The 18,857-nt window shown below is 37.6% G+C and overlaps 1 long non-coding RNA gene across 1 annotated transcript in view; it reads right to left on the bottom strand.

Moving 5' to 3' along the window:
* Positions 1–6,259: 6,259 nt before the first annotated feature.
* The window catches only part of LOC116487785, a 76,777-nt gene continuing 64,179 nt past the window's right edge, over positions 6,260–18,857 (bottom strand). Inside the window, exons 2-3 of the long non-coding RNA XR_004253109.1 lie at positions 7,566–7,726; positions 6,260–6,296 (exon numbers count right to left, since the gene is read on the bottom strand). This is a non-coding gene — a long non-coding RNA (uncharacterized LOC116487785). The remainder of the gene's footprint in view (positions 6,297–7,565; positions 7,727–18,857) is intronic.

Genomic DNA, 18,857 nt, shown 5'->3' on the forward strand with positions numbered 1-18,857 from the left:
AAAAACAAAACGGGCATCCTCTTAGTTTTGAAAACCTTGACTAAATGCCACCTACTGCTGGAATCACAGCCCTTCTTCCCTGCTCAGACAGCAAGAACTTCAGAAGAGGATAAGTCTTGTGGCAGCAGCATATCATCAAGTCATTCACACTATTCTTACAATAAGGGAATCCTTTATTTTGTGTGGAAATTGGGATTTATAGGTAAAATATGCTGATTGTAACTAAATGAGAAACATCTGCAGAGTAATTCTGTTTCTGTGTGCACTCTTTAAAATATCTTTAAATAAAAATGTTTAAAAGATTTGCTTTTGTGTTATTTTTCCCTGAGCTGATGTCATTATGAGAATATTTTGTATGATTTTAAGGACAAACATAGTGATTAAAAACTTCTTTCAATTTCTCCTTTATTGGTTGTGTTTTAGCTGATTCTTTGAAGAGGTACGAAATTGGACCCGGTAGGTGTTGGGAGGTTTTATAATAACCTGAGAAAAATCTTTCTAATCCTGGGGCTTTACTAGCTCTAAGGGAATTGTCTTACTTATTTCCATTAAATCATTAACTGATTGTAATGTAATTTTTGAGCATATGACAGCATTGGAAACAATAACAATAAAAAATGGAAGCAAAGGTCTAACAACATTTGTCTTATTCTAGATCTGTGGATATCTCTAAAGAGCACCCTGGAGTGCTCAATGACATCCTTTAGAATCAGTGATGGGAATGTTATTGTTATCCCGTTGAGCAGACACAGGCATAGATACTCTGCTCAGTATTTATTCCATTTCAGTCTTCTGAAAGCATCCACACAATTTGCAGAGAATGAGGACTGATTATTATGCAGAAATTAAAACATAATCTATTTGATTAGGGGATAGAGGCTGCAGTCTAATGACAGGCATTCAATTCCTACGTCTTTCACAGGAATTCTGCCTTAAATGAAGGTCTCTCCACCTGACCTATTTGTCTAGACTTTCTTTAAGATCAGTAGGAATCTACTCAATAGTATCAATGAAGCCTTGGGAGTGATTCATCTCATGCTGAAACAGACATTTATTTACACCCACTCAGATGAATTGCACCCTGTATTCCATTGATCCTATTGACTAGATCTCATTTGATTATTATGGAAATCTAGAAAACTATCTCTGATTAGTAATCAGAGATACCTACCTCTAAGTAAAAAAAATAATAAAAAATCACCTTAAATAAATAATTCATGTCCCAATTCAGTCAAGTGTCAAAGCACACTTCAACTTTTGGGAATTTCACTCATTCTATTTTGCTATGGAAAAGAAGAGAAATCTGTGCATAGGCATGGTTATATCTATCCTTAATATTCTCTGTAGTCTACCTCTGACTTGAAATCTTCCTGTACAAGGAACACAACAACACTTAGCACAAAGGAAGGTGATGTCATTTGCTAGCCTGAATATTGCCTCAATTCAAACTATTTGTCTTGCTTACACTGGGAAAAGAAAACAGGCCCATGTAAAGCAGTGAGGGATGTAGGAAAAGATGTAACTTGAAAATAGCAAGAAAAAGAAAAAAGAGAGAGGGAGAGGAAAATACTTACTCTTGCATTTTAAAGCATTCCTGAGCTGGAAACATGGAGGTACATTTTACAGGAACTCTGTGCTAATAAATGAAGTTCAGTCTATGTAGCTAGGTTTTCTTATGAAAAACAAACAAACAAACAAACAAACAAAAACGTTATGTATTATTGTATTACACTGCAATAAAAGGCTGTGGTAACATAACTGTATAACAGATACAAATATAACAGAAGAAGTGTAAGAAAGATAAGCAAAAACACTAGAAGAAATATGTGATTGAACAAAAGAGTATGAAACCAGACAGAAATGTAGAGAAATTCACCACACTGTAAAAAGAAAGCATTTCTTTTTATGAGGTAAGAAAAACCACGAGTTGTGTAAGTAACGAAGGGTGAAATAATAATCTACAAACAGAACAACATTCTTGGAAAGAGGACAGAAATCTAAGAAGTTTAGGATGGTCCTTATAAATCTGAAGATCTAATATCAAATGAGAAGGACAAGCTATAGTGATTTGAGTATGGGAGCTGGGCAAAATACTAGAAGGTGACAAAAAAAAAAGTAACTAGAAAGGATGATATCAGACTTGAAAACCTGCAGTCTTTTAATTAAAATGTCAAAATGTATCCTAATCGAGCTCTGTAAGCAGATATAAGCAAAAAAATAAATAAATCAGGAAGTCTGTATACATTCCTAAGGTCCAGCAATGCAGAAGATCAATGCTAAACTATCTGCAAGTTGAATCAGGTGTGTAAAAGATTGAATCTGCATCATGGAGAAGCAAGGAGTCAGCTCATTTTCTATTAAAAAAAAAATAAAAAATGAATGAAACTGTCCTTTAGGTATAGAAATTTGTATTATATATGATTCTATATACCTATATATATAATCTATCTATAATTATATATATTATATTTAGGTATAGAATTAGAGTTAATAACAGTAACCAAGAACTAGAACTTGACATAAAGTACAAAGAACCAGAGAACATAGAAAAGGTCTAAAGCAACCTCTAAGGACTGGAATCCATTTGTTCCATTTGGAACCTTTTACAGATCCAAATCGTTCAGGGGTCCAGTAATTGATAAAACCCATAAAATTCAGAAGTTTACTGAGTAATTGCCTGAGCCTCATTTCCATGACCAGAAAAAAAAAAAAAAAAAGATACAAAAATATGCCTTTCTAACCTCTTAAAGCTATTTTAAACACAGAAGGTCGTTTTAGGAATTGAAATGTGTTTGTTCATCTATCAGTGTTTGCAGCAAGTAAACATGATGTCAATTAGCCTTGCTAATGTGAAATCATTACTGGTTCCTGGGCAGGAGAAAGAGTTCATCAGCTCAAACGTACATTGTGTGTGTTGCAATATATCCTGTTGGGTAAGAACAATCCTGGATGTTTAATTAATTAGTATTTGTTTGGAATCATCCATACTTAGGTAAAGGTTTTGAAGCCTTCAACAGTTTTGAAAAAGATTTTTAAAGGCTTAAAGGTCAATTAGACTGTCCATCATTGAAGGTTAGTTACCCAATTCCTTTTCACACATTTGAAACACTTCATCTTAAATAAACAATGTTAATAACCAAGGCTGTAGACTCATCAGCATGAAATCAAGACTCTAGTAATGAACTGACCATATTTATTCTAAAATTTCAAATAGTCTGATACTATGCCACTGAATTTTATCCAATAACTATTTCTGTGTCACAGTGGGACACCAACTATCTCCATATGTGAATTAGGAAACAGTTGTGCTAGCATCTGAACAAATGACAACAAAAAACAAACAAAACAAAACAAAACCAAACCAAAACAAAAACACATTTCCCTAAATAAATTTTAAATTGAATGCTATTAAACCTACAATTTTCTAATGAACCTCTGCATAACTACTACTGAAAAATATATATACATATCAACTCCAATGATGGAAATTCACTTGACCTCTAAGGAAATATTAGTGCAGTCTTTGATGGCTGCTGTCTGAAGCTGATCCGTGGACCAAAAAGGAGGTTGTGGCACAAGATGTAAACACTTCCAGTTCCCAATCTATGTTTGTATGCATACTGTGAAGCCATGGATAACATGAACACGTTTGGTGCTTTGCAGGAGGATGAAAATGAGGAAATGAATACCATTCTTATTAATATGAACCTACCAGGGCAGAGATAGCATGTTAAAATTAACTATGCCTATAAAAATGCCAAGGTCCCATAGGAGCTGATATAACTGTAATTATGGTTGATGGAAGGTAATTTGGTAGCAGACTGGACTGAGTGGAGATGTTGACTCTTATTACCCCCACCAGGTGCAGTCACCTGAGCTCAGTGTGAGCCAGATTTACAGCAACTGAAGGATGTGGTTCTTCAAGCAAAAGAGGAACTTGTGGAATTCTTCACTAAAAGATTCCAAATATGCAAAAGTTGACAAGGATTCCAGGGGAGATGGAACAAATACTCATAAAAAAAAAATAATAATAAAAAATCTACTATGGATTACTGCATACATATATCACAGTGGGCTCAGGTCACCCACTAAGTGGAAAACAGCCAGAGGCTGAATGCTCAGAAATATTACATATAAACTATTTTTTCTTAGTCATTTATTATAGCCACTGTTGGAGTCTGAAAACTGAAATAGACAGATTATTTGATTAACTCTATTCATACATTCTTACTGTATTCCTATTTCTCCAGGCCTATCAGCATTCCTAATTTTATGACATTCAGAGATTGTTAGCTTAAAGTCAGACCCAGGGGTGCCTCCCTCTCCCCCAGTTTCTTTTCCCCTTCCTTGAAACCTAGCTATTTGCAAGATGCCCTTAAGAAACAGCTCTGTTTTGATGGCAACACTTGTCCCGGTATCATTAACTAGTCCTTTCAGATATCAAACACCAGTGATACCACTCACTGAACCATTCAAACTGAGAATGACTGAAATACCTCCTTAGCCCTAGCCATGTCACTGCTATCCATTTTCAATGTTGTGGACATAACCACAATTCTTCCTAATCACTTGAACTTCTAACACAGATTTTACGTTTGATTTATTAAATTTAACCTATTCCTGCTTGTCTCATATTCTTTCTGCATTGTTAACAATTACCTGGCCATCCACATACCAAATCTATGATCTGCTTGCTGAGCACCCTGCTTACTGAGCACACAACATAGTCTTGCTCTACTATGAAATGATACTGTGGACAGCATTTCCCTACCATTTGATTATGTGCTGCCCTGTTTACAGTTTGCTTGTGACTCCTCTTCACTATCGAATTCATGTTATTTGCTTTGTGTTCATAACCTAATCCCACTTTATCTCTCCTTCAGAAACCAGAGATTGTCTCTTGCTTCTAATCAGCTGCTGATAATATCCTCTATCATCCACTTGATTCCTTCTCAAGCAGTTCCTTTCATGTTGTTCACGCTTGGGCAAAACACCCTGAAGTAACATCACTGTTTTCTTCACATCCTTTCTCCAACATATCTTTAAACATATTACTTTGTGTAAATGAGCTGCAATAATACTAAGATTTTTGCATATTGGTATTATTTCCTTTTTTTTTTTTTTTTTTTTTTTTTTCCTATAATATGCTTTATCTTCTTGCTGTTTGTTGTCTTCTGAACATCCTACATGTGTTTTTATACAGCATACTTTTGACTGGTGTTCATACAGCGCTTCATACATCAAGGTCAGTCTGCTAATTTCTTTGTTTTGCTACAATATGAACATATCTGCAGGAATAATACCATAAAGTTTTCTCACAATTTTTATGCTTTTATTTTAATATATCCACGAACTACACTATCTGGTACATTTTCATAGCAGTTGCGTAATTGTAATGTAGTATATACTTCTCTCAACAATGTTATCACCACCAATCTAAGGTAAACTGAAGCATAAAGAGATAAAGGAGAAAATTCAAACCACCCGTTTTCCAACCTAGCACATTACTTAGGTGGAATGTAAACATTAATCACAGAAACAGAAAAATAGAACATCCCTAGCTGAAAGGGACCAACAAAGATCATAGAATCACCATAGAGCAGCTTGGGTTGGAAGGGATCTTAAATACCATCTAGTTCCAACCCCCTTGCCATGCACAGGGATGCCACCTACTAGATCAGGTTGCTCATGGCCTTATCCAGCCTGGTCTTGAACATTACCAGGAATGGTGCATCCAGAGCTTCTATGGGCAACCTGTTCCAGTGTCTCACCACTGGAAGAATTTCCTCTTACAGGAATCATCGAGTCCAACTCGTGGTTCCACACAGGACCACTCAAAAATCAGACTATATGTCTGAATGTGTTGATCAAACAATTATTGAACTCCATCAGGCTCGATGCCATGATCACTTCCCAGGGGATCCTTGCCCACTGCCCTGACCACCCTCTTAGTGAAGAACTTTTTCCTAATATTCAACCTGAACCTTCCCCGATGCAGCTTCATGCTCTTACCTATCACTGCTCACAGTGAGGTGTCTGTGATTTCATCTGTCAGCCTTCTCTTCTCTAAGCTGAAGAAGGAAAATAAATAAATAAATAAATAAATAAATAAATAAATAAATAAATAAGAACTAAAAACAAAACAAAACAACTTTCCCTCTGTACCTTTCACCATCTTTGTTGCCTTCTCTTGGACACTTTCTAATAGTTTTATATCCTTCTTATATTGTGGTGTCCAAAACCATTCACAGTATTCCAGGTGGGGCCTCACTAGCATAGAGTAGAGCAGGAAAGATCTAAGGAAAAAAAAACAAACACCAATCATCATTGCAGAACAATACTCAGAAGTTCTGTCAATAACTTTGTCTTGGACGACAAAAATCTATAGATGCCCACATAGTCCCATCCTAGATTGAAGAACTAGGTGTTATGTACCACTATGACCAAGAAAGGTACCTTATTCATTCAGAGATATACCATATGTGTACTTCCATCCCTGATGTAGCCTAGTCTCTCTGTACATTCATTAATGCAAATTAATAATGCTTTGAAAAGCGGACAGTGCAATTATGGTATTTCTTTCCACTCCACAACAGTAGCCCAGGAGGAGCTGTTGTGATGGGGAAGACCTGCAGCACCGTGTAATAACCTAGAAGTTATCATTTTATTATAAGGACATCCAAACCTAAATATTCTACTTCCCAGAAGTACATGATTGAGCTACTGTGTTAGTTCATGCAAAGAGAGGATAAAGAGGGGACTGCAGGCTGGCAGTCCTGCATCTGGGAGCACAAATCTTGGGGACAGAAAAATAACTCCATCTTCAAATCAAGAAGGAACCATTTGTCTTGAACTGGAAGAAGGATGTCTTAAAATGAACTCATCAAGTCTATGACCTCTACTTGAATGAATTCAGGAAAAAATACAATATGTAGACCTAGTTTTGAAGATTTATTAATTTTCAAGTATTGCGAACTGAAGTCTTTGTCTCATTTAATATTCCTTTTCCCCTCAACTTTCACTGTGATCCCTCTGCAGTGAAAAGCTGTATTTCTGTAAACAATATTGGGGTTGTGGCTGTTAACATTTCACACAAGACTCCTCTTGCAGAAAGAGCTTTGGAGAATATTGGACTATTTTTTAAGCACCTTTGACAGCCTGCTGTGCTGAGTCAAAAGATTTCAAGGTACCTTAACTTTAGCAAAAGAGTGTCCATGCCATAAGCCCCCATTTCGTTTCAAAATAACAATACCTGATTTAGAAATATATATATATATATAACTTAACCTAGATCCTTTCTTTATTATTATTATTTATTTAGAAGGTCCCTCAAGCAAATACAGATAGAGGCTGATAGGACGGGATTTGCAGGAACAGGAAGAGTTTCAATTTTGCTTTGGATTCAACATAATTGTGACTGTGGCATTTGAAAATGTGCAGTCTGCAGATTAGATCATGTAGTTTCCCACCCATTACTGACTCTCTTCCTTGCGGAGCACAATGTGCTCTGCCTTGTACACGTATTCTATTTCATTCTACAGATAATCGAGGGAAAAATTTAGAACCTGGAGAAAAGGCTTTTTCACAGCACGCGAATTGCATCTTTAGTCTATGCATGCTGGAGGATTCTTCAGTTTTCTCAATGGAGTTCTGTTTTCTGTGTTATTCTGGCATTCTTCTAAGTATGCTTTCTTCTTTTTGTGTTCTCAGTCCATTACTCCGAACTCTGCAGTGTACAAGAAAAACAAGAAAAATAAAGTTTTTTTTTTTTGTGATCTTTCACCAAATTGATGGGTTTTGATCCATCAGCATTAATAGCTTCTTATTTTTGCAAACTTTACTGAAAGTCAGTGTTTTTCCCTCTTGCTCTGAAATTCATACAAATTTATGGCTCTGTACTGTTATTGACTTCCTGGGGTTTCACATATGTGCAGTGCTGAAACTTCAGTAATTTGCTGTTATATCATATTTTTCAGCCTTTTAAACTGAACATATGTACTTGAGTCTATGTCCAAAATGTTCCAAGAAGAAGGACTTTAAAATTACATTGTAGAAAAATAAAAAATCTCAAATGAACATTTTTCCTCTAGCATTCCTCTATACTCCATCTCTCTCTGCACTATATCATGGGATCATAAGATAACATTCCAATTTTTGCTGAAAATTGATCATACACTTACAGCAGTGAGAAGTAAGTATATATATATATACATATATATGGCAGTTTTGTACTCATTTTGTGTGGTTTAGAAAATATGATCATAATTGTTTGATAGCCCACACAACAGCATGGCATTCCTGCTGTTGTCAGCAGCACTGTACACCTTACAATGAGCATGGAGTTGCTTGTGGCTTCATATGTGGTATCATAAACAAAACATGGAAGCACTTCCTTCCCAGCCCTGAGGCCAAATGGACAGGTCTATATACACTGATACTCTCAAAAATTCTAAAACAAAGGGGCCATATCCAAATCGCTTGTTGAGAATTAACCTTTGGCTGTGATAATTCCCAAACCATGCATGGCAATCTGGGGAAAGGTGATGGTTTACCAGATGCCATACTAATAGTTTAATACTAGAGAGAAGCAGATCCAAAGCTCTGTGAGGTTTTCCAGTAACATTATTGAAAATAAATGAATAAAAAAATAAATTTCAGCACTTCTAGCTCTTCTAATAAAATAATCTTTATTTATTTATTTATTTTTTTCCCCACCCAGAAAGGATCTTTACTAAGCCTCATCTACTCAACACTCTTTCTTTTCTTACCTTCCACTGTTTTGACCTTTACAGTTACTGCAGACTTTCTGTCTTTTTGTTGTTTCTCTTGCCTTACAGCTTTTTGATTTAATTTCTGATGTGGCCTCATTGAAAAAAAATACACCATTTAGCTGGTCGGTTATCTTAGAGGATTTTCTTCTCAGGCTTCATAAATACTTTGCTTAACCCACTGTACATGCAAAAGTACTTTTTCATCATTTTTTTCATCTCTTTTATTTGTGCAGTTTAGTCTTCTTAAATGTTGATCTGTGAACTGTCTTTGCTTGTCCATTTAATGTTTTCTGTTTACATTTCTATAGTCAAAGTAAATAGAAACTGCAGTAGTTGATTAATGTCTCCTTAATTCCAAATCAAAAATTTGCTTTACCATGTTAGGAATGAATCAAACAAGCATTAAATAGCAAAATAAGGTTTAATCTTTGCTGATTATGCTGGGATTAGTTGCAACCTAAACTGAGTCTCCACCAGCAGACTATTTTCGGAATTACACATACCAATATTCACAGAGTTCTCCCACAGATGTGGTACTTTGCAATACTAACTTTGTCGGTTGGTACGAAAAGCTAACATTTATATACATTTTTCCCCTAAGATCCTCTTAAATCACAAATTCTAATAGAAACTATATTCTTAGTTTGTATTAAAGCTCACATCTTCATAATTGGAAGCTCAGAAACTCATATTCTAGTGATTTGTGGTTTATTTAAATTGTGTAATTTGGTTTATTTAAATTGAGTTAATATACAAACAGCCATTTTCAAAGTAAGTTAGCAAATTTAGCCTTACAGGTTCCAATAGAAGGTGTATGACTAAACCATCTTGACACATTGTTCTAAAACCAAGATAAGAAATTTAATTGCAGTAGGTCTGATAAGGGTTGGGTCTAAAAAGAAAGAAAAATCTAGATTTAAGCCTGCTAATGCAGTGATAACAAGTCTTTGACAGGTCATATATTATTACATCCCTATTCTGTTTTTGCTTTTCTCCACCTGGTTCTGATAGATGTCGCTGTAGTCTCTTAATGGCTCTTCCCCTTATATACCTAAATGGCAACTGTCATCATCAGCAACAGTGGCAGCAGGTCCTACATTTGTAATGCAAACTCTTATATGACCTTAATAATAGTAATGGATGTCATTTCTATCACAAGTACCACAGGCATATGATCATATGTGCCATTATTTCTGTAAATGGAAGCTAAAATCCAAAACTAATTCCAATAAGTCAGAACTGGACAATGAATGCTTGCTCAGAACCATGAAACTGATTTTTTTTTTTTCTTCCCAGAGATCTTCACTCTAAATAACAACCCCATGAACAAAGTGTTGATTTTTAGGGTGTTCAAAGAATATATCCACATCTAAAGGCTTGTGGTTCAGACTTGTCTCTAATTAAGAAGTGTCCTGAAGTGAACAAAGGGCCACACAGCAGGAAATACATGCCTGCAGACACCAATTCACACCTGTTAATGATTAGTTTGCAGACACTACCAGATGTGCTATTTATCTGTTGATCAGAGTAATTGAAATGAATTGCTCTGAATCAGTCAGGTGAAATTGTCCCAGTTAAGTAGATGTTCTTTTCCTCCTCAGTTTTCTTATGGAAGGGATGGAGCCAACCGTTTTGTTTAGCATTGTTCTCTACTCTTGGCACAGTGTACCCACAGAGTCTGATCTGCAGGCTGTATCCTCCTCTGGAAAACAAACAAACAAACAAAAAACGCTAAAATGTACAGAAAGCTGTTTAGATCTGACCACAGATGAGTCCACAAACCAAATTGGTTTGTGAGAGGAACACACCAAGAGCTTCATCATATGTCTAAAAATCTGCAGTTTGATACTTTTAAGGTCAAAGTGTGACTAACTTTGGAAGACTGCAAACTTTTAGAACTCACTGCCAAAGGAATAGAGTGGTAGCAAACTGTATCAGTGCACACACAAAATGATTAAGCAAATGATTAAAACTTCATGGGAGTACAAAGGGAATAGATGCAGAGAGCAGCAAGACTCATGCACTCTTCCTTCTTTTGCTACTGCTGGATACAGAGGCACACCATTGATCTGAGTGAAATGCTCATTTCTGTTTCCATGTTGTTATCTTGGCATGGCATGATATCAAGATTACTTTCTTTCCAAGCAACCTAAAACCAGCTATAGGGCCAAACTTCTGTAAATAATGAGGCATGGTCTGTGAAAGGACAAATAAGCAGACAGGCAGAAAGGCATTTTGGACATTTCTGTTGCTTATAGCCAGAAGACAGACCCAATTCAAATTCAGCATGTACCTCATCTTGTAAAGATTTTAGTCAGGAGGACCAGGTTGTGTGGGATACGTATTATCTAGGCAAACATAAAAAAGAAACCATTAAACATAGCTTAGACACAATGTCATTAGCTTGATTTTTTTTTTTTCCAGGATTGTTTTTAGTGCAATGCTTATTTTATTGCTCCAGATCTGGCAATGTCTTTGATTTAGACTGTGGTGAGTTTTTTGTTTTGTTTTGTTTTGTTTTTCAGCTTTTGCAATTGGATACTTTTCCTTCTATCTGGGTAATCTTTCATTGGTGGTCTGTGACAGGTTTAACAGCTGCTTTAGACCTCCAGCACAGTCTAAAGAGAACTAAATTCTGGTCCTGGACTGCCAAGAAAAAAAAAAAAAAAATCTAATTGGAGAGATCAGAGAACTGGCACTAAGAACGGTCCAGAAATAGAGGCAATAAAAGTCTTTCGAACTATGGTTTCCTGTAGGTTTTCTCTGGGACTCTGCACATTGAAAGTTCTAGCTGCAGTCTTGATGGTAATAACTTCTAGTTCAGTTTCCTGCAACCTCTTGCCAGAAATACTTGTCTCTTTCTATTTCTAGACTTACAACCCCACGTCTGCAATTGAATTTCCCTCAGGTTCATGACCCCATGTCTTACATGAGGTCACAACACTTCATCTGGGAGGGTCACTGTTCCTGTCTGAACTAGAACAAAAAAAGTTTGCTCTCAATTTCTGTGTATTTTATCCCAGAATACTGCACCACCAGCACTATTTATATGTTACTTAATGATCTCCATTGTACTAGTGGGAAGCTGAAGCTCATGTGACTTGTTTAAGCTCTTATGCAGCAAGAGTGTCAGAGCTGAAAGAAGAGAAGAAATCTCCTAGCTCCCTGTGCAGTGTGCTGTCCACTGGACCATGAGCAATAGTTGGCAGATATAACTAACAGCATTCAGCTTTCCATTGGTGAAGGCTTATTAAAAATTCTAATGATTTGTGTTTTTGTCCCAGGTTATTTATCTTATTTTCCCTCTCTCTCTGAATGCTGGGAGGAGGTAGTCAGCATCATTACACCCCAGACAATTGAGTTGATTGCTTTTTTCATAATAGTATTTGAGAACATAGTTGTGCAATTTTCAGTAGGCGACAGAATAGACAAAAGAAAAAGCGAGTGCTTTAAATAGAATTACTACAATGCAGCATGCAAAATGTTCTTCATTAACCCTTAATAAACAGCCCATGCTCAGCTATTGGCATAACCGTATTCGTTTAAATTATCAGTTTTCCATCCCTAGGCTTTGCCACCCTGGACATTCCTGCCCCTCCCTGTTCTTAATTGGACAATGGTGAGTTGTTCCATGAGCTGTGCCTGTGTCTTATTTCTCACTGGCACCTTTCTTTTTGCCTTCACTTAAAACTACATTCTTTCTTTTCTATATATTTCTTTCCTCTCTTTTCTTTCAGTAGTAGCTGTCACCAACCTATTCACAGGATTATTAACACTAGTGATTAGAAGAACTAAAAGCATATGCTTTTTAAAAAGTTTACTGTCTTTTGCTAAATTGTTAGATATTCCAGTATTCCTCATAGATGTTTGAGTAATCTTTCTTCTTAAACCCACCAATGATACAGTTTCTACAATCAACTTACTCAGTTCACCCATTGCTTTATTCATTCAGGGAGTGGGGACAAGAGCAGCAGGAGGCCTGCAGACATGGCCAGCTCTAAATTAAAAATAAATACATGTGCACATGTGTGCTGCATGGAAGTTGTGCCTCTTAGCACATGAGGGAGGCGACAGTAACATGAAAACCAGAAAATGGCAGATGTTGTTGCACTGTTTCTTGTGTGCATAATTATTTGTTAATCTGCTGCCCTTCAACCTGATCAGACAGACCTGTTGTGCTGCAGGCTATCAGTTATCCACGCCAAAACACAGATCTTCTGTTCTTCTTGCTTCTTTTTTCTGAGCAGGGCTCATTTGGCCACCTTCGGGTCCTGCCATTTATAGCACTGGCATTCACCATTCACTTTCCTAATGCAGTCTAAGGATTTTTACTGATCTGTGATATATTGTAGTGGGTTTACGTGGCAAGGTTTTGGTAGCAGGGAGCCATAGGGGTAGTTTCTGTGAGAAAGATCTAGAAGCTGCCCCATGTTTGGGAAGCTGCCCCATTGTTTTCCAGATCTGAGCCAATAAGCGATGTTGTTTTGCACCTCTGTGAGAGCATATTTAAGACAGGGAAAAAAACGTTGCGCCACACAGCAGCCGGGAGAGTGAAGGGAATGAGAGAACAGCCTTGCAGGTTCCAAGGTCAGTGTAGAAAGAGGGGGAGAGGTGCTCCAGGCGCCAGAGCAGAAGTCCCCTGCGGCCTGTGGTGAGGACCATGGTGAAGCAGGATGTCCCCCTGCAGCCCATGGAGTACCACAGTGGAGCAGGGTTCCACGCTGCAGCCCATGGAGGAGACCACGGTGGAGCAGGTGGCCCTGCACCGACGGAGGCTGCCGCCTGTGGAAGACTCCTGCCGGAGCAGATTCCGGGCCGGACCTGTAGCCCGTGCAGAGGAGCCCACGCAGGAGCAGGTGACCTGGCAGGAGCTGCTGCCCGTGGGGGACCCAGGTTGGAGCAGTTTTCTCCTGAGGGATGGACCCCGTGGTATGGACCCATATCTGGAGCAGTTCTGGAAGGGCTGCTGCCTGTGGGAAGCCCACGCCGGATCAGTTCATCAAGAACTGCATCCCGTGGGTGGGACCCCACAGCACAGGGGACAAGAGTGACCGAGAAGGAGCGGCAGAGAAGAAGTGCTGTAAACTGACCATAACCCCCATTACCCCGTTCCCCTGCGCCGCTAGGGGGGAGGAGGTGGAAGACGGTGGATGGGGGGGAAGGTGCTTTTTTTTTTTTTTTTTCTTTTCTTCCTTTGTTTTCTCACTTCTCTCGCTTGTTAGTAATAGGCAATAAATCTTACTATCTCCTTATGCCGAGTCTGTTTTGCCCGTTACAATAATTACAGAGTGATTTTCTCATCCTTGTCTCAACCCTTGAGCCCTTTTCACATATTTTCTCCCCATTCCTCTTTGAGGAGGGGGAGTGAGAGAGCGGCTGTGATGGAGCTCAGCTGCCCACTTGAGCGGAACCACGACATATATAACAATGAAACCTTCCCTTTCTCTACCAAGTTTTTCCCAGATTTTGATATCATTGCCATTAAATAAATAAATAAATAAAGCAAACAAAACTAAACCAAAATGAAAACGTATTAACACAAATAACAATAAGCCCTGCATATAATTTACTTCTTGAATTTTGTCAGCCTTCTTGGGCTGGAATAAAAGCTTCTATGGATGTATTCCTGCTTTGAAAGTCTGTTCATATTTATTTTCCACTCCTACACAACACTTGTTGTATGTCTTTGAGAAGTTTACCTGGTTTATAGGCCCCCTTCCCTCCCTCTTCACACCCTTAACATATTTCTTCTGTGTCTGATCATTTTCTATTCTCCAAATAGAAATCTCCTACAAAAAAAAGCTGAAGAAGAACTGTTTTTCTTTCCCTTCAAAACCCTCAGTGGTATAATTATTGTCCAGTAAGTGTAACTTAACCTATCACTAAGCACAATCTTTTGCTGTTGTACCAAGTGCATGAGAAAAAGATGAGATGCTGTAAGTTAAGTGTGTACTCTGTCAGGAAGAAACTTCAAAAATGCCACAATTTCATTAGTTCATAGCATCGACCAGAATTTGTAATTTGTCTGAAAAAATAAATCTTAAATATTCACTGGACAGTGGGTGACTTGGTACTATTTTAGTAATTCCTTAGGGTCACAGATCTGCATCACAGTTCATCCTAGAAATCACCCAAATCAGCTCAGTGCTGAAGCTGCCTCTGAGGCTCAGAAAACCTGACCTCTTTCACTTACGTGAAGGGCAGAGATCAGGCCCTCTGTCCTACATTATTCTCACAGGACTCCTCATTACTTTGTATTATGCTCATTACTGTCATTACTGGCTATTCTGCCACTGTCTAGCTACCAAAAATTATCTCTAAATAACCCTTCATTCAAAATATCCCAAATCCAAGTGCTTAAAAATTTGAGTGATTTAAAATTATGACTTTTTTAACTAGAAGCATGGGAGGCCATATATGCCACAACTGAAGTCAAGTACTGATTAGATTACTACTGTAATCTAATCTCAAATACTGATTAGATTACTGCTCTTCCAATCTAAATACAATGTATTCATGTATGCTATTTACGTATTGTTAGGTTATGTGGTAAAGTTCATCTGAGTACCCACAAGAGTTCACAGAGACAACAGCAGGAGTGAAAGAAAGCCCAAGTAATATGTCTCTGTGCTACCCTCAGGCCCCATTAGCCCATTAAAGGCCCATACCAGAATATATGTTGTGTGTGTATGCGTATATGCATATATGTATATATATATTTTTTCACATATATAGGTATAGCAGACTTCTACTCTGCCCAGACAGAAAGGGAAGCAGGATGAGGCTGTTGGTGTTTGCATGGATTCACTGAGTGTCTGTGATCTGTGTGGCCAGCCATGTGTGTATATTTATACATACACATGTAGACATACCTGTATATATGTAGTATTCACCTGTGCCTATTTGGAGCACATCTTCTGTCTTGTTACTGGTTGGACCTGAGGACATGGAGCAGCAGCAGCCACACCAATCTCAGACAATGCAATCAAGTATGATATATTTTCCTTTAACACAAGTACATGTGTGTGTGTGTGTGTGCGTGTGTGTGTGTATTTAGGACAACCCAGTCTAGTGGAAGGTATCCCTGCCTATGGCATGGGGGTGTAATTAGATGATCTTTAAGGTCCCTTCCAACACAAACCATTCTATGAATCTGTTCTATGATTTTATACACACTCATGATTTTTCTCTATGCAGGAATGTGAGATTTGGAAAACAGATACAACAGAAGTAATAGTCCTATAATGAACTAATAATGGTTCAATGGTTTTGTTCAGTGCTGCCTGTATGCCAGGTGATGCTGAGGGGGTGAGGGTTAGGATCATGGTAATATTCCAGACTCTTAACTTCTTGTTTGTACCATTATGTTACTCTCTTACTGTAATAACAGAAAGAGTTGAACAAAGAAGGAAGCACCATTGCTTCCTTTCTTTTTCTGACCATTTTAGAATTCCTTTTACTTACCACATTGTGCTTTTTGCTGTCTTGCTACAACCAAAAGAGCTGGAGCATATGCATATTTTAATGCAGGCTGAGCTTCTCCCATAATCTCATAACTCCAGAAGGATTTGACATAATTCTCAGTGATTATTTCCAGTGCCTGTCTTTGCAGGTGGTCATTGATTTCTTGAGCTTCAGCAGAGTGAAATTGAGGTCTATCCTACACTAGTAAAAGGTTTACTGGAATAGATATATCTCTCAGTACAGCAAATGCTGGCAAGCACTCCAGTATGGATGCAGCTGTAAGGGAAAAAACTAAAAGGTTTTCACCCAGCTTTTTTTTTTTTTTTTTTTTTCTTCTTTTTTCCTTGGGAACTGCAACTAGGCTTTTTGCTAGCATTGAGATGTTATTCAAAATTTAACCTCTAAATGTTATCCGTAAGTTTTAGTCATAAGTCTAGCTTTTTTTTTTTTTTTTCCATATTGTGCTGGAAAATAGCAATGAGAGCTGGCAAGTCGCTTTTAAATCTGCAGAAAGCAAAACAGCAATGTTCTTTACTTCCAGTAGGGGGAGACAAGCAGAACAACGATTTACCCTTTGCCTGAGTATGGAAGGATTTCTCCAAAAATATGCCATCAAGCACTCCTGGATTTTAAAGAAAAATCTCTCGCTTAGGTACCTGGGAACTTGGGCTGACCTTCCAAGTGTGTTTTTTTTTAGTCAGTCTGAGGCAGCAGTGTGACAGATAACATGATGAGATTGTAGTGAGTGATGTGAGGAGGAATTACAGCTCAAGACTGCATCTAAGGAACAGAGCTTCTTGGAGGAGGGCATCCTGTCATCTGACACAAGGGCTACCAGCAGCAAACTGCTGTAGTCTCTCCAGTTCTATGTTTCTACACATGAAGAGGCAAGAGGGAGAGGATTTCACAATCACAGGAAGCTTGGCATGGTTTATTAGTGCACAGAACTGTGAACTCTAAATTTAAAGTGCAGTAACTATTTCTTCCAGGCTCCCTGTGTGGGCATTGGTAGAATGAAGTGTCATCACGTGATGAAGAGAAAAGCTAACACTAAGCAAAGTAGTTCATCTTCTGTCAATTATTGGTGTGAACCCTTAGCATGCATTTGCCTGCGGTAGCTTCTAACTTATTCTGGACAAATAATGGTTGGTATAGGTAAGCCAGGTTCTACTGCTGTATATAATTTATTTTATTATAGTTTAAATAAAAGATTGTTATACCTATTAGGAGAAGTGAAAATGGCAAGCACATAAGGGTTATCATTGCCTAAGCATTCAGAGTGAAACTTTCCTCGGAAATAATTAAAAATGCCATGCAGTGACCACACTGGGAGAGTTATTAAGCATATTGTGTGGATTAAATGCTGCTTCTTTGTCTGAGTCATTCAGTCCTTCTGTAGTGCAAAGCAGTTAATGATTTGGGTCTACATAAAATCTCAGGCTCATAGCTCACAAAGTCTGTTTGAAGAAATGATGGGCAAAGCATACTAGAGGGTCTGACTTTGCTCCTGGATGCAGAATGTACCCGAGCTAGCTTTTAATCCTGTTGCTTGTGAGAATTGCTGGCAGGACATCTGTGACTACAGAGCACACTGAATTGGTTCACTGTACTTGCACTTATTTTGGGGGGCAAGTTCAATGTCCTTATGCTCCCAACTTCAAACTATTTCTAATAGATCTGCACAAGCTTTGTCATATTTCTGCTGCACTATGCACAAAGTCCTGGAATTAGTCAGCATCATAGAGACCACGCAAAATGCTATCTTTTAGATTAAAATCAGGGTGTGCTACTAGGGGCTTGTGCATTGTATAGGTATGTAAGTATATGTATGTCATCTGTTTAAAGAATCAGATTTCTTGTAAACCTTCTAATTGAAAAGCGGCACTAAGAACAGACCTAACTCTGTAACACCAATTTCTCTTTAAAATTAAAAAATGAATACTTCATAAAATCTGCATGCACTTGCCACTATACTAATAGTTCCCATTTTTTTAAGTTAATGAAGAATACAAAGTGCCTATAAAGCATTAACTGAAAACAGCTTGTATGACAGGTAAAGGTGCAAATTATATATATATAAATTTATTTTTTTTATGGACCACTTGCTGTGATTTTTTTTGAACCAATACTTTTGCATGGACCTAAATTGGGAAATTCACTGCATTATGCTATACTCATTAGATTTACTTTTTCATAAAAGATAGAAACAAGGTTTTAGAACACTATATCCGTTAAGTATTTAATGAAAAATCCATAGAAAATGGGTACCTTATTCCAGGAGTTGCTTATAGAAATTCTACCCAAGGGACGTTTGTGAGAAACAGGCTTAGCACTTTGATTCCCACAAAGTATGTAATTCCAGTCTATTTCTTTTTTGGTATTCATTGTAATACCTATTACAAAAATAAATAAATACATAAAAATAAATAAAAAAAAATTGCGCCTATAAAAACTTAGTAAAGTTTTATAAGCTTTACAATAAATACCAGACAAGAAAAATCTATGGACTCATGGCCTGCTAACAGCAGCAGTCTCTTGTACATGTAGTAAAGAGAGTGCAAGAAGAAACAGTGATCGCAGGTTGTAAAGAAATCACATTCTTCAGCACACAAACTAAGCTGC

The sequence above is a fragment of the Aythya fuligula genome, chromosome 3 (assembly GCF_009819795.1).
Source record: "Aythya fuligula isolate bAytFul2 chromosome 3, bAytFul2.pri, whole genome shotgun sequence".
Classification (NCBI taxonomy): domain Eukaryota; kingdom Metazoa; phylum Chordata; class Aves; order Anseriformes; family Anatidae; genus Aythya; species Aythya fuligula.